Source organism: Ischnura elegans, chromosome 5, assembly GCF_921293095.1.
Source record: "Ischnura elegans chromosome 5, ioIscEleg1.1, whole genome shotgun sequence".
NCBI lineage: Eukaryota > Metazoa > Arthropoda > Insecta > Odonata > Coenagrionidae > Ischnura > Ischnura elegans.
Window position 1 is genome coordinate 771,768 of NC_060250.1, and position 23,173 is coordinate 794,940.

Sequence of the window (23,173 nt, forward strand, 5' to 3'; positions counted from 1 at the left end):
AATCAGTTCCTATTTCTGAGCGTGTTACTGGACCAGAATCAAATTCGGCTCAGAAGAATGGAGTACACATCACACGCTGAACGCCCCTCACAAAGCGCACATTCTCCATAGGATGAGGACTACGCGGCGGCTGCCGGCGTACTGACGGCAACAGACCCTATGCTAGCGCTCTCTCCTTCCTATGCCCCTCCTCCAGCGCGCTGAGACTCGCTCAGAGGCTGAAGGCGATGTGAACGGGAGAATGACGCAGCCGTGGAGAACGAAAAAATAGCGTGCAAAGGTTCGCATGGATTGACTTAGTGCTGCTACTATGAGGACTACATTAAAATGGTATGTATTAATATGAAGATAAAGGATTATCGTTTAAAAAGACCGTAAAACATTTTGGGTTCTGTCATCTTACATGCCGTAGCAGGCAGCCAATTTTGCCGAATTTAGTGCATTCAAATGTTATGTGCATACAATAACAGAGGCCTCAGACGAATCTGCCCAAACGTCTGCAGCGCAGTTTTTGGACTAGGTATCCGGGAGCCTTAAGTCGTATTGAAGCTACTTCCGTGCCAAATTTTTAAACGCTCACAAAGACGATGCTTACTATCTTAATGTCATGTCTTTAAGTTACAAATCAAAAAATATAATGTCCCCTCCTTCGTTTCACTTGTTGCTCAAGCATGACGCGTCACGACCTCAGGGTTTACAGGCTAGGACTTTGCTCCGCATAGGCTGGCGTATGTGAATAGCAAAGCCAAACCTCCTATTTTAAATATAATAAATTCTAGACTTACAACAGAAATTCTGTTTAAAATCTCTTGCAAATGTCAAATTAATAGCCTCATTATGATTAAAACTGTGCTGCGTTTTGCCCGGCAATTGCCTTTCCCATCGGCGACAAATTAAATGGTGAAGGTCGCACATGTTCCTAATGGAATGAAACCACCATCGCATGGGAAGAATATATCCCTAATTGTCAGTTTCACTGCATGCAAATTTAAATCGTAGCGGACGACCCATCATCGTAGATTTCGCCAAGGTAAAATACGTGAGAAAATTATTTGGCCTTAAACAGGGAACACTAACCTAACTGCTAAACGTACCCAGGCTTCAAATCATCAGCTCACGGTTTTTGTCTGATGTTATTTATAAAAAAATACCAATGGGTATGCTCTATTTTTTATACCGCAATAACTTCCGATGCTCAATGAAATTCCAATTTAGATGATCTGTACAGGTCATTACGTTGTAACCTTCGCATTCGTAACTCATCTATACTAAACATTTTATCTCACATTTCGTGTGTATCATCAGGGTAATTAGGCTCACATAACATACTTATGCATGACATCAAATAGAATTATTATCAGTTAAGGATGCTTTCTAGGGTCGATTTATATCAACAGCGATACTCGTAATTGGTGGAAATGCCACTGGCGTAAACAATGTATAGTCAATAATGTACGAAAAGGTTTCCTGGGGTGTAAGGAGTGAGTAAGTGATAATGGATTCAAAAAATATCACATGGCAGTATGGATTATCCAAATCAAGAATTAATAATTTCATTCTAGCAGGAAAATTGAAATGCAGGAGCGACGCGAAGACAATACTTAGCACACGGACGTGATGAAATGTAAGTTAAATAGCTCATGTTTTGCTTCGTTATGCTAGATTGCAGAGATTAATGCGTTACAACAAACTCGAATGTTGACGCTTATATATAAATATTACTTTGAATTACCGGTACTATTTCCTGACTTATTATGCCAGAATCGGTGATAAAAATTGCCAGCTGTAAGCACTAAGCTTATAGGAAGTGCCAGGTTCGTAGAAGGCAGAATGAGATGACAAGTCTGGTTCCACACGTTTAATTGTCAGCACAGGTATAAACTCCTCCTCCGAGATACAGCGTAAGACTCCCTGTGTCTATTCCCTCCAAGAGGCTTCCTTCCGTGTCGCGTCCGTCCCGTGACCCTCTCGGCGTCCTCCTATTGGCCGGAAAAGGCCGCATGATCATGCACATCACACGCCTTCCCACGCCAAGATACTGCAACGTGTTACGGCATAAAGTGTTGGAGGAATACGCGGAGACCAATTCCCACGCGAGAGCAAGTTGCAAGTTGTTAATCGGAGTAGGGTGTCAGAGTCATGCACAAGGATGGATCCCACGCAAGAGGTGGCAACGTGTTATGGGTTTCAGATACTGGACCCATCACTCGAACGTGACTCTGCGATTCTTCCATTACCCCAAGAGTGAAACCGAACTGACACGAGAAGGCAAGCGACACCCTTACATCTCATTTCCCCCCAAAAGTGAATCGCTGAATAATAAGGAATTATTGTTTATATTCAGCGATTCATCCAAATGAATTCAGCCCACAAAATTTAGATACATATAACTATCACAATATAAGAATTAAAAAGTTCATGTTCCATTGAAAATTCCAACTAAAAAAAACACTTAGAGTTCATATTTGCATTAAACACTATGGTAATAAGCACCCTTCCTGCAGAACCCATATATGATAGAAATAGATAGGTAGATCAATAAACAGACCCAATATTCCACCCACAAAATTCAGCCCACAAATTGAGATACATATAACTATTAAAATACTACCCACAAAATGTACTGTCCATAAAATACATTGTTACGCAAATTATAAAGTTTATGCAGCAAACACCCTCTAAAATTGACTACTAATGATATAAGAATTAAAAAGTTCATGTTCCTATTGAAAATTCCAACTAAAAAAATACACATTTCAGTTCATTTTTGCACTAAGCACTATGGTAATAATTACTCTTCCTGCAGAGCCCATATATTATAGAAATAGATAGAATAAAAACAGACCCCATATTCCGGTTTAATTCACCTTTTAGGGGTAGAAAATCCCAGGCTAACTTCCGACTTGCTCTACAGGCCCTGCACCCACCTCCTCTCCGGGAGCTTCCAAGCTCGATAGCGTGACGCGCACATTCTTCGCATCGACTAATCTCCTCCTCCTCTTCCTTTCGGCCGCTCCACCGAAGCATTCACTACCGACCCACGACCGCTTCCAATATAAACACAACAAGAGCACTATTATCCCAACGGCACTCCCCAATCCCCCAATAATTCCCCAATTTCCATTTTTTGTAGAGGTGCTAACGGTCCTCAGTCTCCCTAACCATTTGGTGAAATCCACTGGGCGCCTGTGTGTCATTAATTCCCGCCCCAGTTCGTTTTGCAGATCCTCCAGATTCGAATCATTTCCAAGATTTATGCCCCCCCTTTCCTCGTCTATCCTAACATCCGGAAAGATTATTTCCAACAATTTACCCTTCATCTCACTCCGTTGGTAACCACTTGCCAATAACTTAAAATTGCTTCCCACTATGTCACAGTGGCTGACATTTGTAATTATGCCACTTCCCTCGAGTCGGCGAGAGTCTGGCCTTCTCGCCGTGGCCGAGTCTTGACACGCAACTGTGACATAGGATGGGCTTGGCATAGAGTAAATCCACCCTTGATTCACTCGGTCGAAATATGGCTTAGTAAAATTAATACCTTCCCTTTCACACCCCTCTGCTCCCTTTCCTATGAGCAAGTCGTACTCACAACTCCTCCAAGACCCGGTTCGCAATACAAACTTTGCCGGACACGTATACATGGGGCCCTTCTTACAATCAAACATCTCGTCTTCATTTAGAACAGTATAATATGACCGATCCCCGTTCACTAACAATGTGTCTCTAACCCTCCATTTTCCGAAAACCATCAGTTTGTGATGCCAAACTGGGAAAGGTTTAAGTTTATAGCGTTCAAACATACTATCCTTACTTCCCAAAGGGATCTCCACAACCAACCTCAACCGGTCCTTGACCACTACGGCCGATGCCTTCGCCATTTTATAATACAAATACAGTGATTCGTGGTCACAAGGAGCTAACATATGGAGTGGGGGGTTAATGTTATCACGAATTCTTTTGATTATCTCTAAAAATTTTCCAGGAGGAGGGAACTAAAGCACTACTAAGGCCGTTATACACGCTGTTTTCCAGCAACATCCTTAACCCCACGAGGTCAATCCTCACATTAACCAGAACGTGACCAATTTGCCTCAATGCCTCCTCAGTGCCTATCATTTGCCTCAACTCTCGGTTGGTCTCTGCTAATCCTTGAATTAACTTTCGACTATTGTTCGCTTCGCTAATCAATTCCGACACTAAATTTCGTAAAAATCGAGTGTTGTTTGTCACCCTCTCCTCTAACCCTGCCAAGATTATAATTTGGTTTTGTAGCTCTCCCCGAATTCCCTCACCGTCTACCTCTAATTTAGAGATTTTCTCCTCAATTCTATGGAGATCCTGTTCATCTAGTGTACCGAATACTGTTTTTAGGACTTGGCCTCCAAAATTTATCCAACCCCGCCTATTTCTTCACTTCTCGACCAAGTCCACCAATGTCTCCATCTCCTCCTTGACATGTTGGTATTCCCTATTCATCCTTTCTAACGCTAAAATACATCCCCGACCATAGCTCTGCCTAACTTCCTCTCCCATCCTACCTATTACTTCATCGAAAATGATTCTAATCCTTTTATATTCCTCTTTCATGGAACCCAGATCAAAATTTATAACTACCATCCATGAATGTTCAGTTAACACTACATCCTGCTGTCTTTCAAATAATATTCCACTATTCAACGGCATCACCTCTTGGCCCCTAATAGGATCCAAACCACAACACAACAAACACACCAGCCAACCCAAAATGTTTAGGGGTCCACCATATCCTCTTCTTCCTCCTCCCATCTTGTCAGCACCTCCCGCAGGCGTAGATATTGTGGTGAGAGGGTGCGGGAGGGGGGATCGCGTAGGGCGGTGAATCGCGACGTCCTCTTCTGGGTCGTAATCTGTGAAGATAACGACGGGGAAGGGGAGGGGGGTCAGTGGGCACGACTCCTTCCGCCTCCAATGGGGGAGCGGTGTCGTCTTGATGAGGGGCAGGGGGCGGAGGGGATTGAGGACCACAGGGGGGGGCGGGCACCTCTTCTCCCTCTATGGCCACGACTTCCCCTCTCTCCGCGCCGCCTTCTCCTCCTCCTGCACCTTGCGTCACCAGCTGATCCCCTCGGTTCTCCACCCACTCGTCCTCCCAGTGAAGGGGGGTGTTTACAGCTGATGTCGGCTCTCGCGAAGAAATGTCACCTGGAAGAAATTTTCGTTGCCGTCCACGGGGTCTATCAGCAATATTCCCTGTATTAGGAGGGGGAATAGGGCCATGATAAGGCTTAACACGACTTGTGTGCACAATAAGGGTTCGAAATGGAAGTTCCAACAGTATATTGCACTTCGAAGTTACCTTCAACACGCGATACGGGCCCTTCCACGGTCTATGAAACTTTTTTACTTGCCCCACTTTCAAACAAGGATTACTTAAGAACACGTAGTCGCCTTCCTTATACTCCCTCACCTTACCCCTTCCCTTCACTGTTTCCCTCCTTTTCTTTACCGCTAAGGGATCATTTCGGGCGCATTGTTTCCACATTCCCTTCAATCTCTCTCGTAGACCTGTCACACTAGGGTGTTCCTTCCCTGGGCTACTTGCCCCTAAACAATTGAAAGGTGATGCCATCTGTTGTCCAAACACCAATTCATGCGGGGTGAAACCCGTGGTCCTGTGATTACTGTTGTTGTACGAGCAAACGGCAAATTGAAGATGCTTCCCCCAGTCATCGTTTCGTACGTTCACGTAATGGCTAATGATCTTTGCGATTGTCCGATGCACTCTCTCAACTCGGCCATTGCACTCTGGGTGGAACGGGGATGTCCTTAGCTGTTTTACATTCAATAGCCTACAAATCTGCTGGAACAGATCAGACATAAAGTTAGTCCCCTGATCCGTAAGCAATAATTCCGGCACCCCAAATTTTAAGATCCATTGTTTTACCAGTGCAACGGATACGGTTTCAGCCGATTGGTCGGGCAACGGCACCATTACCAAGTATCTCGTAAAATGGTCTAGGATAGACAAAATATAACGATTCCCATCATTTGTCCTTGGAAGGGGGCCCACAATATCAATGGCTATAAACTCAAAGGGTTTATTCGCCGTGGGTAGCGCCTGCAAAGGGGGTTTGCACTTGCCGTAGGGGCTTCGCTGAATACAAGCTATACAACTCTTTACATACTCCTTGATATCCCCCAGAATCGTGGGCCACCAATAGTCCCTTCTGACTCTACTCGTAGTTGCGTGTACTCCAAGATGGCCCGAAAGAATGTGATCATGACACTGGCGTAACACTCCCTCCCTGCAGTTTCGTGGCACCACTATCTTATTTCCCCCTTTGTGTCTTTTACAAATAATGCCGTCAATCACAACAAAATCATTTTCATTAGCCCACTTTATGCATTGTGGGTCTCGTTTCTGTTCTTCTCCAAAATTAATTATATCCTCGGCCGATACGAGGCAAACTTTTCTACTCAGCTCGTCAGCATTTGCATGGGTTTTACCCGATCTGTGCACCCCTGGTAATCATATTCACCCAGTTTTAATGTCCACCTCATTAATCGACTATTAGGATCCTTTAAATTGAATAGCCACGTTAGTGCTGCGTGGTCCATCACAATAGTAAATTTTCGTCCCAGTACATAATGTCTAAACTGATTGACAGCCCAAGTTATTCCGACCAATTCCTTCTCTGTTGTGGTATAATTCAGCTCCGGTTTCTTAAGCTGCCGTGAGGCAAATGCTACCGGGTGTTCCTCGCCGTTGATCTCTTGGGACAGGATGGCACCTACTGCAAAATTACTAGCGTCTGTTGATATAGTAAATGGCAAGGAAAAATCTGGGTATACCAATACGGGACTACTCGTAAGAGCTGTTTTTAAATCTTCCACTGCTTGATCGCACTCGGGAGTCCAAACGAATGTGCTACCCTTTTTCAATAGTGATGTAAGGGGTCGGGCTATAACTGCATAGTTTTCGATGAACCGACGGTAATAATTCGTGAGGCCCAAAAAGGATTGTATCTCCTTCACATTTTTCGGAGTAGGGAATTCCTTTACCACTGAAATCTTGCTAGGGTCCGGGAGAATACCTTCTGCACTAATTATGTGTCCCAAATAGTTCACTTGTGATGAGGCAAAGTGACATTTAGATAGTTTTAGGGACAATCCTGCCTTTTCTAGCCTCTCGAATACTCTTCCTAAGCGCGAAGCGTGTTCCTTTATGGAGCCGCTAAAGACAATGACATCATCGAGATACACCAGGCATTCCGTGGGAGCCATCCCCCTAAAAACTCCATCCATAAACCGTTGGAAAACGCTAGGGGCGTTTCTAAGACCGAAGGGCATTCGGAGGTATTCATACAGCCCATTATGCACAATGAAGGGGGTTTTCTCACGCGAGTCGGAAGCCATCGGGATTTGGTGGTAACCCGCAGTTAAATCAAGTGTAGTGAAATATCTGCATCCCCCCAAATAGTCTAGTGTTTCAGTAATGTTAGGTAAGGGGTATACGTCGGGTTTTGTTATCGCATTTAACGAGCGAAAATCTATGCAAAACCGGTACTTCGGCTCTCCGTCCTCAGATTTTTTCGGAACAATCACAACGGGCGAGGCCCAGGGGCTATGACTCGGCACTATTATTCCCCCCTCCAATTGTTCCTTCACAAAATTGTCTATCAATGGCTTCAAATGATGAGGGGTTCGGTAGGGTCTTCTGTAAATGGGCCGAGCATCACCAGTGGGAATGTGGTGTTCTACCAAATGTGTGGCTGGGGGTGTGCCCGATGGCGAGAACAATTGACTATACCTTCCGATTAGAGGCTGCAATACAGATTGTTCCTCCGCGTCTAGATGAGACAACTTCCTTGCGATCTCGTCGTTAAAATCATCCTCACCCACCTTGCACACGGAAATATGCGCATCCCTGTCAATCCTGGTCCCTCGCACTCCACTTTTGTCCCACCCATTATTCACATCATCCTCCAATTCACTCACTATTGCGATCACTGTACCCTTACTCAAAGTTACATCTATCATTCCAAAGTTACTTACTTGGATTTTAGCACCCCCTTCCTCATCCACCTTACAAACACACCTGGCCGACCAGCAATCGTCCAATTCCAGCGCTGACTCCACCATTCACTCATGGCCCTCTCTCCAGCCGCTACCAAGGGGAAGAGTCACGAGACGGGCGCTCCGAGCTGGGATCATCTCTGCCGACACAAGGCGTACCGGCATATTCACCCGTGGGCGGCGCCATTTCCTCCCCGCATCTCCCAGCTCCTTCGCCGTGGACCTCGTCGTTGCGTCCCTCGGTCTCTCCTCCGTGATGTCCGCGGCTCCGCTTATCCACGCTCGTTCCGCCACGCCCTCCGTCCTTATCTCCATAACGGCCGGGCACGCCCCTTGTGATTCGCCGTCCGTCATCGCGGAAGTGGTCGCTTCGCCAACCTCCCTCGGCCGCGGTGGGGTCTCCGCGTGCTCTTTACTTCCACTTTCGGTTAGACAAATTACGCGTCCGTCAATTGTCAGTTCACCTCTGCTCACGTCAATTATCGCTCCAATTTCGCGGAGGAAGTCTATTCCTAAAATTCCCTCATGGCCCCCCAAATTATCTACAACCTGAGCCTTTAGGTTATACACTTTATTACCGACAACTAGCGGTACTACCACTTCTCCGAAGTTCCAAATAAGCCCTCCATTCAGTCCTTTTATCCTGAACTGAGACCTCTTCGGTGTTCGGTCCCCACAGCACTTTTTAGTTAACACGTTCGCTGCCGGGCCCGAATTCTACTGTCATTCCGCGTGTGCCAGGCGAATATTTTCGAACCTATTACCAAACGGCAATAATGATATTGAGCCTATCTCCGGGTTTTACTAATATTTCTCGGTATATTTACACTCATTACGTGATGCGCTATCGCTTGTAACTTAAGTCACGTGCGACGCCATAGGGCGTCTCCCCACTTTTGACAATGCCTAAAATTTGACGAGACACCATTTGGCGGCTCAGGCAATTGGATCTGCGTTCCAACTTTTTAGTGTACACTGAAAAGCTATGATTGAAAATAATGTCAAAACAAATTTTAATTGTTGATTATGCTTTTAATAATATTTGCTACCGTATCCGGAGATGATTAGTGCAATGATTTAAATTTGGGAGACTTAGGTACGGCTGATCCGGACAGATCATAAATTTTGTAGAAACACGTTTGGCTTTAGTGAGGGCAACTTTGCGGCTCATTGTCTGCAAGAATTCTTTGTAACATCCGCGACAGCCAACACGGGCTTTTCTAAAATGAAGATACAGCGCTAAAAATAGTGCAAAAAATACTGATACTAATTTTATGTGATGATAATTTTATCCTCTAAATTACCAGACTTCGAAGACTTCCTTCAGTGTTATTTGTATTTACCAGGTAGTGCATCGATTTTTTAGACCCTATCAACGGAATCCCGAAGAATATGCATCCATTCTTCTATAATTTATCGTCTTAACTGCAGGAGAGAGATCATGTGGGCACCTGGATTCTGTGTTTCATTCCACAGTATTAAAGCATTAACAATGCAGGTCCCAAAAAGAGCATCATCGGCCACCTTGTGGTACCACCTTACTATTTTTCGATGGGTGCAGTGATACAACGTAAGGGTATCAGCAAGGTCAATTCCTCCCTTTATTTTATTGTATGTACTCAATCACCATCTTTGGCTTAGTAACCACTTCCCCTCTTCGATTTCTTTCCCCGTTGGGATTATCTCCTATCTGATGGTGGTGGAGATCATGAATACGTCGCGCTGATCTTTCCATTTCTTTACCGTTGCTCCACAAGTTTTTCATAGCACTGAAATGCCTTTCTTTAATTTAGCAGTCGTTATTTCTCTCAACAGCCCTTTCCTATTGTTCCTAATGATTCCCACAAAATGAGACTTATCTCCCAAGATTTCTTTCTATAAGCGCGGGATGAATCACCTCACTAGAAGTATCTAAACATTACAGCAGGAGCAGGGGTGCCGACTTATAAAATATTGGTAGGGCCCAAACTGGGGACCTTGTCTCTGTAAATTTTATAAGTAGTGAATTTTAAGTTTTTTAAGCATTTTAGGAGAGTCATATGATCGACGTTAGAACCCTGATCACTGGAATCTCGATATCTGGACACTCCGGGGAAAATTGACAAGCATGACACATTTTTTCCTCACATCTGTAACGAATTTTAGGGTGGACTCGGGCCCCCTCAGGCCCCGTGGAGTCGGTGCCACGGAGAAGGAGTTATTAGAATGTGAATAAAAAATTGAAATAAGCAATCATACCTGTATTAGAAGAAGAAAGATTACCTGACTATGAGGATTCATACGACTCCTCAGACACCGTGAATAAGCGGTGTCTCCTTCAGAAAATCCTTCAAGGTCATTAGTGGAAGCCGAATGGACAGAATACAACATATGCTTGATTTCTTCTTCGTTAAAACGTTTCTTTCCCCCAATAATGCGTGACGGAGTACACATGATATATTCACTAAACTGGTTATCACTTCCGTATGGAAGGCACAGGCACAGAGAATAAATTTGGTATACTGATACGCTCCTCACTCGGTTAGGCATGAGCGACAACTGAGGGAAGGAAATAAACGAAAAAAAGCTCAGCAAATGTAATTTGAAACATTGTGTTGAGATATAATACCTCAAGCTCCACTTGAGACATAGAATGATAGAGCCATTGAAAAATGGCACTCTCGAAAAAAACATGAGAAACCGAAGGCGAAAAAAAAATTATATTCGAGCTGAAATGTGTTACCAATACCCTCCCTTCACATAAGATAACATTGTCTCATCAGTGCATAAGAAAATGTAGCTTAAATTTCAAGTTCTATTCATCGCTTGATGATTCAACGAAAACGCTACTTTGACGCCCATTGGCGTCTCACTAGTTGCGTCCAGCAGCAATGTGAGACGCCATATGGCGTCTCACTAACTCCGATTTGAAGTTATGTGAGACGCCCTATGGCGGCGCGTGGCAGGGAATGTGTTAAAAGGCTCACTTGCGCCCCTGTATCAACCAACATTTGTCGCCGCATGCCTCCACACGTCACAGTCACCGCCAAGTCTTTCACATTCCCCTCGCGGTGCACACATGGGAGTACAATCCTTAATTGGGGCCGTTGCGGGCGACTTGCTCGGCCCCGGAGCCGTTTAACGGCATCTCAGAACGCTGGCTGAAACTACTTCGCCTTCGCGCCCGACAGCTTTTAGCCCAGTGTCCTTCCTTCCCGCAATTAAAACACTGCATTCTGCCCCGCTGTTTACAGTCCCTTGCAAAATGCCCGAGGCGGCCACACGTGTGACAAGCTCCATCACGGACCGTGAAAACGCTCCTCTCCTCTCGCCCCTCCTTCACCGGTCGGAATCCTAATCCGTCATGGTTCATTCCCCAGCCTTTTTCGTTTGTAGCAGAGGACTGGCCGAGATGGAGTCGTCGATTCGAGCGATACCGTAGGGCCTCGGGATTTTCGAAGCAGCCGGACGACGAGCAGGTTGATGCATTAATTTACACGATGGGTGACGATGCAGACGACATCTTGCTGTCATTTAACCTCACCGCCACAGAAGAAAGGACTTATAAGGTCGTTTTCGAGAAATTCAACGAACATTTCGTCCCAAAAGTCAACATAATTTACGAACGGGCTCACTTTAATTAGCGATTACAAGGAGAAAGCGAGACGGTAGAGGAATTTGTACGGGATTTGCACATTCCCGCGAAAAATTGTAGGTACGGCGCCTTGAAAGAGGAATTAGTGAGGGATAGATTAGTGGTTGGTCTACAAAACGCCAAGCTGTCGGAAGCACTACAGTTGGACCCGGACCTCACGCTGGAGAGAGCGGTAACGAAAGCAAGGCAAGCTGAAGTGGTACATCGACAACAGACGCTCTTATGGAGCACGGTAGAAATAGGTAAATCCTCCTCGTCACTGGTCCGAGCACCAGAGGTGGACGCCGTGCGAAGGAAAGTCCCAGCGCACGCCAAATCACGGACAACGACAAACGCTAATCAAAGTAGGGAAGGTGGTCGAAATTGTCAAAGGTGCGGCAAGAAACCGTCGCACGTGTTCGTGCAGTGTCCAGCGCATCAGTCTGCGTGCGCCATACGTAAGAAAAAGGGACATTGGGCGGCCGTATGCAGAAAAAAAACGGTGGCAGACATCAACACTCAACGCCAAAGTGAGGGTGACTATTTTTTTCTAGGGAGCATATCGATGGGAGGGTGGAGAGTCCCAATCGTCATCAATAAGTAGAAAATCTCTTTTAAAGTCGACACGGGTGCTGACGTCACAGTGATCGGGACCGAATTATTTGAAAAATTTCATGGAATACGTTTGGAAAACGCAAATTCGTTCCTGAGTGGTCCTACCCGCAGCAGATTGCCAGCCAAAGGCAAATTCAAAATAACATTACGCTGGAATGAATCGAGAATACGAGGATGAGATCTACGTGGTTCCGGGAGTCGATGACGCTCTCCTGGGACTACTTGCTATCTCTGGCCTCGGAATTTCATCCTGGTTGCGGGAAATAAAGGCTGGCCACCCGGAAGAAAACTACAACGAACTTTTCCAGGGTCTCAGAAGAATGACTGAGCCATACGTCCTTCGCATAAAAGAGGGAGCAGCGCCATATGCCGTGTCCACTGCAAGAAGAGTACCCCTGCCACTAAGAGATAAGGTAGAAGCTGAAATCAAGAAAATGGAAGCAGAAGGGATTATAACACCCGTAGAGGAGCCTACGGATTGGTGTGCCCCCATGGTGGTCGTCCCGAAAGCCGATGGATCAGTCCGAATATGCGTAGACTTCACGCAATTAAACAAAAATATTCGGAGAGAACGGCATGAGCTGCCGTCAGTTGACGAATGCCTAAGCCTGCTAAGAGCGGCAGAGTCAAAATTCTTCTCGAAATTGGACGCTAGTAGAGGCTATTACCAGATCCCACTAAGAAGAGAGTGCCTTTTTCTGACCACTTTTATAACGCCCTTCGGAAGATATTGTTTCAACTGTATGCCTATGGGACTGTCATCGGCAGGAGAGCACTTTCAACGGCGAATGTCAGAGGCATTGGCAGGTCTAAAGGGAGTAATAAACGTCATGGACGACATCCTTGTGTTTGGGGCGACAGAAAAGGAGCACAATGAGCGGTTGCAGGCAGTCCCTCAATGACTCAGAGAGAGGGGAATTACATTGAACAGCGACAAATGCAAGATCCGCGTGAGGGAAACTAAATTTCTGGGTCATATTATATTGGCATCGGAGGAGATTAAACCAGACCCGGATAAGATCACTGCCACAGAAAGAATGTCGCAGCCAGAAACAGTCACCGAAATACGTCACTTCTTGGGGATGGTGCATTATCATTTAAAATTCCTACCACGTTTGGCAGACATCACCCAACCTCTGAGAGAGTTGATAAAGGAAAAAGAACCTCTCTCATGGACGCAGGTACACACCGACGCATGGAAAGAAATTAAGCGAAGATTGACAAGCGCCCCAGCGTTAGCATTGTACGAAACGAACCGCCCGACGCGAATACTAGCCGACTCATCGCCGCACGGCCTGGGAGCAGTGATAGAACAGCTGCAGCCTGATAATGAATAGAGGGCAACCAGTTTTGCGTCGTGCGCTTTGAAGGAAACCGAGCGACGCTATGCACAATTAGAAAAGGAAGTTTTAGCACTCACGTGGGCGTGTGAAAAATTTTCTAGTTACTTACTGGGGAAGGAATTTATTCTCGGTATGGATCACAAACCTTTAGTGGCGCTTTTGGGATCAAAACCCATTAGTGAACTCTCAGCTCGAGTGCGGCGTTTTCGCATGCGCCTCATGCGCTTTGATTATGATGTCGTGTACGTTCCAGGGAAAAAGTTGTTTACACCGGATGCGCTCTCAAGATCTCCGATCCCCGAAACGCCGAGAGAGAGCGACATTCTGAGTGACGAAGAGGTGGAGCTCTATGTCCAGGAAATATGCGCGGAAACACCCATGACTGACCAATTACTCAAGGCGGTATGGGAAGCGCAGCAGCGAGACGAAAAAATGCGCCGATTGATAAAGTATGTTGAAGGAGGTTGGCCACATAAGGATAAATTACGCCTAGAGGAAACTAATTTCTACAGTGAACATGCAAACCTCTTCCTCCTTAACGGTCTTCTAGTCCGGGGGACAAGAATATATATTCCGGAATCATTAAGGAGAGATATGCTGAGTCGACTTCATGCAGGACACCTGGGAATCACCAAGTGTAGGAACAGGATCCAAGAGTCCGTGTGGTGGCCAGGCGTAGGCAAAGAAATTCAAGATTTAATTAGTAAATGCCCTGAATGTCTTGAACGCAGGCCAGCGAGAGTGGAGCCGCAAAAGCCGAGTGAGACACCAGCGCGACCCTGGCAGGTCGTTGGGATTGACATTTTCCACAGCCGCGGTCGAGAATATCTAGTTGCAGTTGACTATTTTTCAAAATATCCTGAGGTCGCTAGATTGGAGAACACTAGGGCACCTTTATTGGTTGGGAAACTGAAAGCCATTTTCGCGCGGCATGGTATTCCCGAAATCGTCTGGGCGGATAATGGGCAATGGATAATCTTTTAGTTGAAATGACTTCCGAAATTTTGCGAGAGAATACGGTTTTGAACTTCTAACGAGCAGTCCGTATCATCCAAAAAGCAATGGCCAGGCGGAAGCAGCAGTCAAAATTGTAAAAAATATATTCGCCTAAGAAACAGATCCATGTTTGGGCCTTCTCGCATATCGATCTTCAAGGTTGGAATCGGGGTATTCTCCGTCAGAGTTACTAATGGGTCGAAAGCTCAGAACAAACGTCCCAATGGGTCACATGCGGTTAGCTCCTAAGTGGCCCGACCTCGAAGCCCTCCGGCACAAGAACCACTTCATCACAGAGAGGGCTAAGCGGAATTACAACCGACGGCATCGCGCCCGAGAACTGCCTTCACTGACAGCGGGGGACAGAGTATGGGTGAAAGACCGCCGGGAGTATGGGACAATCATTGTAGAGGCAGGTCGTCCTCGATCATATCTTCGCCATGGAGACCGGCCATGAAGTCGTGAGAAGAAATCGAGCAGCGCTGACTCTGACTCGGGCACCAGCAGAATTGGAGGGGGGACCCGATCCTGAGTTCGTGGGGTCATTCCCAGACCCTCGTGAAAAAGAGGTTCAGCCGGAGAGAGCAGACGGAGCAGTACAAGAGTACCGAACGAGATACGGACTGATCGTTCGTCCTCCACAAAGACTGCAGATGCAGTAACGGCATTTTTGCCGCCACATATTTTATTCGATTTTTCAGAAGGAGAGATGTGGCGGGTTCGAGCTCTGGCGGTCGAACAGGGCGACCTTCATCCCGGGGTGTCTGCCGGCGTGTATGATTACGGTGGGCTGATGTAGGAGCGGTGGGTCGGCCGATGAGTATAAATACGGCAGGCTGACGGCGGAGCGGGGAGTTTGTCATGTTGCACAGTACGAGATTGTTACGCTGTTTTCCGCTCTCTGAAATAAACGAGTTATCCCACAGAATTCTTCTTAATTATTACGCCCGTCAGCACAGGAATGACGAAAGAAGTTTTCAAGAAGAAGAATAGAACCTTCTGTAATAAAGCGCAGGAATTAAAATATAGTAAGAGATTGGTGAAATCTGTGTGGAGAGTGTTTGTGTATGGATGTGAGACTTGGGCGATGGGGAAGAGAGATAGGGACATGATTCGGGCATTTGATATGTGGGTTTGGAGGAAGATAGAGGGAATATGGTGGACAGATCGAGTTAGGAATGAGCAAGTGCTTAATAGGATAGATGAGAACAGAACTTTGATGGGTATAAATCAAAGGAAGGGTAACTGGCTGGGACATTTGATGAGAGGGAATGGAATTTTGAAAGCAGCTTTGGAGGGAATAGTGGAAGGGGTCAGAAGAAGGAGAAGGCTGAAGATTATCGACAACGTTAAAATTGGAAAATATGGAGACTTGAGGGAGATGGCCGGAGACAGGAGAGAATGGAGACAGCGTTGGCACGGGGGACCTGCCGATGGGCAGAACACCACAAGATGATGATGAAGCTGAACTCCTTGATGATTTTAATTTCGTGCGGGAACGAAACTAAACCTAGGCCTCGTATTATCGTTTCCCTCCAGGTCGAAACGAAACATCAGTTTCGTTTCACTTGCTAACCCTGCCATCAGTATCGTCACTGTGGCGATCAAAGAGTGTCAATGCGCTTCACAATGGCAAAGGCTGAAAGACAAAAGAGGTCACGATTGCAATGGAGGAATATTTTCATAGAACCTGCTGTTTGAGAAAATTAAATTAAATTTTGGCTAATCTTTGATATCACATGACTAATGAGTTTAAAAAATGCTAATTATATTCGTTGTTTGCGTAGTTAACACAATCAGCGCGGCGCACATCAATTTACGTGAACTGCCGGTCTGGCCGGGAGGCCTTTCTCCGCCTCCCTACGTAACTAATATCCACTTCCGAGTCTTTCGATAGTGTGTGTGGTCATCAGCCAGCTTCCTTCTTCCAACTTGTGTGCACTGTTTGAAAACAGCAGTATTTGAACGGAAGTTTTGGCACGAAAACCTCTCTCTATTTTTCTTTCTTATTTTAAAGGCCGATTTTGACGACTTCAATGAAAACCTCGCCCGTATTGGATGTGAATCAGAATTTGCCGCTTTGCGATTTATCCATTGCCATCGATTGCTACTGCGTTCATGGTTGACCTGCTTCGATTTCGCCGATAGATCGAATCAAGATCTCATTCGATTTATACTCTCTTCGTAGTCGTAACAGACGAGTAGGTCATTTTAGTTGGCCAGTATACCACATCACATTTTTTGGTGTAATTGGCAGTGTGTCTTTCTTTCCTTGGCTAAAAGGGCGATTATGGTATGATGTGCCGATTGGAGGCAGGAAAAACAATGGATGGTAGAAGATATCGCGTACATATCGAGTGTCACTTTGCCAGTCACAAGAATTGGATACCTTCGAGCAGGCTAATGCTAACTTGGCTGAGGTAGAATCCATTGAATAGTTCAGAAAACTAAGTAAACGTATCGGTATTGAACTGATTGTTCCAATCCAATCACGAAGTTAGAGCCATCTGAAACAGTTCTTAGGATTGCGTGATCAGGAATCGTCAACAAGTCACGGAATAGGATAATTGGAAACAATACTTAGTATGAATATTTTCGTCTATTATAGAAAGTAGTTGAAGAGCTCCCTAATGATAGGAAAATACTTCGATTGTATTAATCTTCTATGACTGTGCTCTGCAGGGGCTGGCGTTTTTAGTTTGCCTCCTGGTTTTTAGACCCGTTGATCACCCAAATAAGAAGAGCCAAAGGAGGAGCCGAAATTTGGCATTATCAGTCAGGCATGGAACATTGGCGGCACTCAGGAAAAGCACTACCTACTCAAAATAGAAATTTTGCTTATCCCAAACTAATTGTGTCATACCTTCAGAAGAGAGAACACGTAAATGGCTATTGCGCTCATACTTTTATTTAAGGAAGTATTGTATTGATAATTGAGGCAAATTATATGTATATGTCGCGGAACGTCTCTCTACTCTCAAACTGCCATGCACGGAAATGCATTGTTTTTTAGTTGTAAACGTAAATGAAGTAGCTGATGAAAACTTTCTCTTCTCCCTCAAAATGAGTTTTGGTGGCATACTTTTCAGATTGCAGCAATCGTTTAATACTTTTATATTTTTACGCAAATTTGAGCTGTAAAATTATTAATTACATTTTACGTTTGCTCCACCTACTTTCGTGAGGAAATGCTGAGGATGATTTGATCAAAGCGATGAGACTTTACGTATCTTGAACTCAACTTACATACTTTGGTATATTTGGTATATACGAGCAAAATATAATTTAAGTTACATGTTTTTTGCTGGTTTCGCTCCAACAGTGTCTGAATATTGAGAGTAATTAACCGATAATCGTAAGAAACCACGAATATAAGGACAGGGCTTGAAGGGATAAAAATATTATTTTTTTGGTATTATGTAGCAAATACCACCATGTTTTCTTGGAAAGGGAATGCTAATATTTTCAATAAGAGAAGTTGATATGCCTACAAAGGGCGTCAGCGTCGAATGAAGGAAATCTCGAAATAGGTAGTTCAATGATATTTTGCCGTGCAGTGTGGACTTCAAACCGGATGTCATTCATTTGAAATAATTTCAAATATAAGGAGGGTGGGGAGGCAATTTGTTTGGGTTTGTCACCCCTGCCGGCCATCCTTGAATGCTGAGTTGGCAAAGAAAGCCTTTCCGTTGGCACGTGTGTGTGCTCTGCAGAGGGGTTTGGGTGGTCGAGTTACCGGCTGATGCATGGACGCGTGCACATGATGACAATCTATCGAGTGGCGGTCTTTTCTTGCTCCCGGCCTCTCTCCTGGGCTCTCCTATTTCCCTTCATTCTCGCTCTGCCCCGCGAAAGGGTTTTGGACATAAAAGCCCGATCCAGAATGAGTATACGTCGCACATTTAAACACGTTCAGGAGTACATTAACAAGAAAACGACGAAACTATACACAGCGCAAGTGCGTCCATTGGTGACATAAAAATCATAGGTTTGGACTTTCACTCCGCCTGACGAGATATCACTCATTAGCATTCATATGGGCAGGGGAAGGTTTTATGAAGAATCATGAATATGATGTTTTCCAATGGCACTTATGAACAGCTTCATGAATTTAAAAGCCTTAAAGGAGGTTGCATTTCACGCATTAGGTACGCATCTCCAGATTAGCAAAAAAAGCTTTTAAAATCCTTGAATGTGTATCTCCGTTCATTGTTAATAGCATTAATAAATGTGTGGGGGGATTTGGTCGGACCTCAGACATAAACCTGCGAAGGACTTCCGCAAGAGATAGTGTTTTGTGAACCAAAGGTGAATTGACTAAAATACACCAAGGCCATTTATTGTTTGTGCTCCTTGGTATTTTTATCGCGAAAAAAATCCCATTTTATGGTTATTCAAGTAGCTATCGCAGTAAAAGCTGTGCATCGCTTTCTATTCACTCCAAGACGTTTTAGTTACTGGTACTGCTTCCCAATTGCTTAAATGCTAAATAATTTTCAATTTTTTAGCTCTCTGTATAAATAATTTATGTCAATGTAGTATTGAAATAAATGTTTTCAATGATAAATGAATTGTTCGTGTCCCATTAATGTAAACTAAATTCGTAATTTTCATCCGTTTATTCTCGTGATCGTCACCATTAGCAATTCCATGCAATACCCACCGTCTACTTCCGCCTTTCCTTCTAAAGATTCAAGGGCTGCATTGTTGTGTGATGAAGGGTCGTTCTGTCGGTGGTGATGCAGGCTGTGTGGATAACAGCTCTCGCCTTAAGAGGAGAGTGGAAAGAGAAATGCATTTCAGGAGGCACAGATTGAAACCCTGGGAGAGGAATGGCCTAGTATCCAAGGCGGCCCTTGTCCCTCGCCAGAAAAAGGGTCTTCCAGCCGGAGACACGGTCGCAAAGTTTCGAGGGGGGAGGGGTCTTTGGCGTGTTCGGAGGGGGGGCTGAGGGGTCCTGTTTCCTACTACCAAAGCAGCGGGTTGAAGCGGTGGTGGGCAGAAAGGGCTCTCACGACCTTACCATTAGCGGACAGCATCGCAAAATCTCATTATTGGGCGCGCCGAAGGCGCGTAATCAGCAGTTCCGGTAAATTCAATTACCCTAACCAGCCAGAGGACATTACAATATTAATGCGCAGGTGTTTATGTTGTCGGTGTAGTGTGGTGTTTGTGTTAGCAGAAACTTAAGTACTAAAGATAGATATATTGTTTTATTAAAACATAGGTAGATTATATTTATCACAATTGAGAGAAGTGGCAGTAAATGGATTTTTTTCTTTCTTTTTTATAATTATTTATTATTTTTTTAGTTATTATTTTGATTTGATATTTATGTATTTTTTATATGTATTTATTTGATTATATATATATTTTTTTAATTCTTTTTAATGGGTTTTTTTAAGTATTTAAATGCATCTTTTTTTTTCGCCTATACATTTTTTGCTAGTATTGGTATGCATTTAATAGATTTTTTCCCCATTATAAAGCATTGAATCATCAAGTAAAACAACAATAAAAAGACCTGCACGCAATCGCTAATCCTAGAAGAAGATGGAAAGACATAGGATAGACTCATAGAAGAGTTACTTGGTGAGGCAGTATATATGTCGTTGGAACAGTTGGATCGTAGTTTCAGATGTCTGTGAGGAGTGTATTTTTTGTTCCCTTGAGCCTGGACTTAAAATTATTTACAAGTTTGTTAATAAAGTCGTTGATCGACGGGATGTTGTGTGCGCAGCGAACGTCCTTCATGCTTGTTAGTCTAGAGAGGTTGAGGAGACGTCTAAGGGATTTGTTTTGATGGCATTCTAATTTTTGCCATATAGTTCTATTGCAGGCGAATATTTCGCAGCCGTAGAGGAGGGTAGGCCGGACAATGGATTTGTATAGTCTGGCTCTGGAGGAATGAGGTGGAGGAGAGGTTGGTGCGCAGAGGGAGTAGACAGCTTGCCTTGCTTTGAGGGCTTTAACTGAGCAGTATTTAAGGTGTGGTTGGAACGTTAATTTGTGGTCTAAGTAGATGCCGAGGAATTTGTGTGATTGAGCTCTTGGTATACGAACTTTGTTGATGCATGGTGATGAATTTGGAGTGAATTTTTGCCTGCGTGTGAAGTGAATGTGTGTGCTTTTGGCGGCATTTAACTGAATTTTCCATGTAAGTGTCCATTTGTGTATAAGTTTTAAGTGGTGGTTGAGTTTGTTGATGTTTGTGTCTCCCTTCCTTGAAGTAGCAGCGATGGCTGTATCGTCTGCATACATGTGTAGTGATGTTTTTTGTGTGGACGGCATGTCGTTGACTAGTAATGGACTTAGGATGGAACCTTGTGGAACGCCTGCTTCCATCGGTCAAAGGGATGAAAGTGTTTTAGCTTCGGCAATTTGGAATTGTCGGTGGCTCAATTAGGCCTGGATGAACTGGATGTCGGATTTTGGGAATTGGAGGAGATGCAGTTTATATAGAAGGCCATTGTGCCAAACTCTGTCAAAGACTCTGGCCACATCTAAAAATACAGCATTGGTGGTGTAGCGACTGTTAAAACCGTGAGATATTTTTTCCACCAAACGTAGGATTTGGTGTGGGGCAGACATTTTTATTCGAAACCCAAGCAGGTCTGGTCGGATAATGATGTGTTCTGATGAAAAGGATTCTAGGCGTTGAAGAACGATAATTTCGAGAATTTTGGAGAGGTTAGAAAGTAAAGAAATGGGACGACTGTTGCCTGGAATTTTAGGATCTTTGCCCGGTTTTGGAAGAAGGATAACTTTTGCCTGTTTCCATGCAGGTGGGATGAAAGGGAAAGAATAGAAATGGTTGAAGAGATCAGAAAGAAGGAATAGAAAGTTTGGGGAACGGCTGGCATATTTCAACTGAGTGTTTGAAATATTGTCTAGCCCGGGTGCTTTTTTAGTTGAGAGGGAGTTTAGAATTTTTTGGACTATTGAGGGGTTAGCAATGGGAGTGAACACGGATGAAGAATGGAGAGTTCTTAGGAATGAATTGATTGTAGGTTCTAAAGGGGAAAGTGATTGGTCAGGGGCCATGGTTTTCTGAAGGTGGTCTGCTTGGATTTCGACTTTTTCAGCTGGGTCGAATATGAGGTTGGAGTCAGAGATAATTGGGTGGAATAGATTTTTGTCTGCCCTTTTTAGGGATCGTAGGGTTCTCCAGATCGGTTTTTGGTGGCTTTCTGTGGGATTTTCTAGCGTGAGGTTATTGATGTGGTTTTCCCAGAGCGCAGTACTGTATTTCTTGACCTCGGCTTTGACGGTGTTGCGTGACGGTGTTGGCAAGTTTGTTGTACTTGATCTTGTTGGCAGGAATGTGTTATCTTTGCCAGATATGTCGGGCCGAGTTGCGGAGTTTGATCAGGGAGACTAAGTATTTGGGGAATCTGTCAGGTCTGGTGTTGCGGGGAACAAAAGTGCGTGAGACGCTGTCTTTTGCGGAGTGAAGGGCTGTTTTAAGTGCTTCTGCCTGTTTCTCTATTGATTGTGGGGTGGGATTTGAGATTGGGAGGAGAGAGGAGAGAGAATCATTTAACAGGAGAGGGAATTTTTCCCAATCTGTTACCGTGAATTTGGAAGGTATTAGTTGCTTATTGGATATGGGGATGGAGAATTTTAAGGGCATATGGTCGGGGGTGAAGGAGTAAACAACGGAGGGAGTGAATTTAATGGGAAGGTTTAGAGAGAATCCAAAATCAATAATGTCGCATGATCGTGGGGCATAATGCGTTGACTGGAGTGGGGAAAGTGGGAGGATGTTTTTGTTTTTAATAAAGTTGTAGAGGATTCTGCCGTTTTTGTTGGTCCGGTTGCTGTTCCAAAATGAATGCTTAGCATTCCAGTCGCCGAAGAAGATACCGCTTGGTACAGAAAACAGGCGTTCTAGGTTGTCCACTGTCATGTGTTTGGAAGGGATTCTGCATACTGTGTATATATTTAAGGGACCGGCTTTCGTGTGGATCGATACACCAAGAGCTTCGAACACGTCGGGAATGGGAGAGTTGAGGAGGGAGTGAGGAATGTTATTACGGACCAGAATTGCTACTCCTCTGCCACGTGTTGTGTTGCGGTCCAGTCTGTAGGTTTTGTAGTGTGGAGAGAAAAAGGAGAGTGTGGGTTTTAGGTGTGTTTCCTGTAAGAGTATGATGTCTATGTTGGTGTCGATGGCGTACTGGAGGAGTTAATGTTTTTTAGTCCGTACGCCATTGCAGTTCCAAGAGATAACATGTAGAGAGTTAACATCTGTAGTGTGTATGTTCATGGTGAGTCTTGGAGGAGTAGCATTTGAGACAGAAGGAAGTGTTTCCTTGCTGAAACGGATTGAAGGGAGGAAAGTTGGGAGCTGTTGGATTGGAACCAGGAGGTAAGGTCGTTGGGATCTGAAGGTTGGTCTGCGGGAAGGTCATTGGTGAGGGAAGGAAATTGTTGTGGATTTGCGGCTGCGGCGAATGAGCGAAGCAGGGGAGTGGGTTCTGGAGTGGGAAGTGAGTTAGTAGCTGGCGTGCTGCGGCGGGCAGTCATGGCAGCTTTCGCTGTGCGG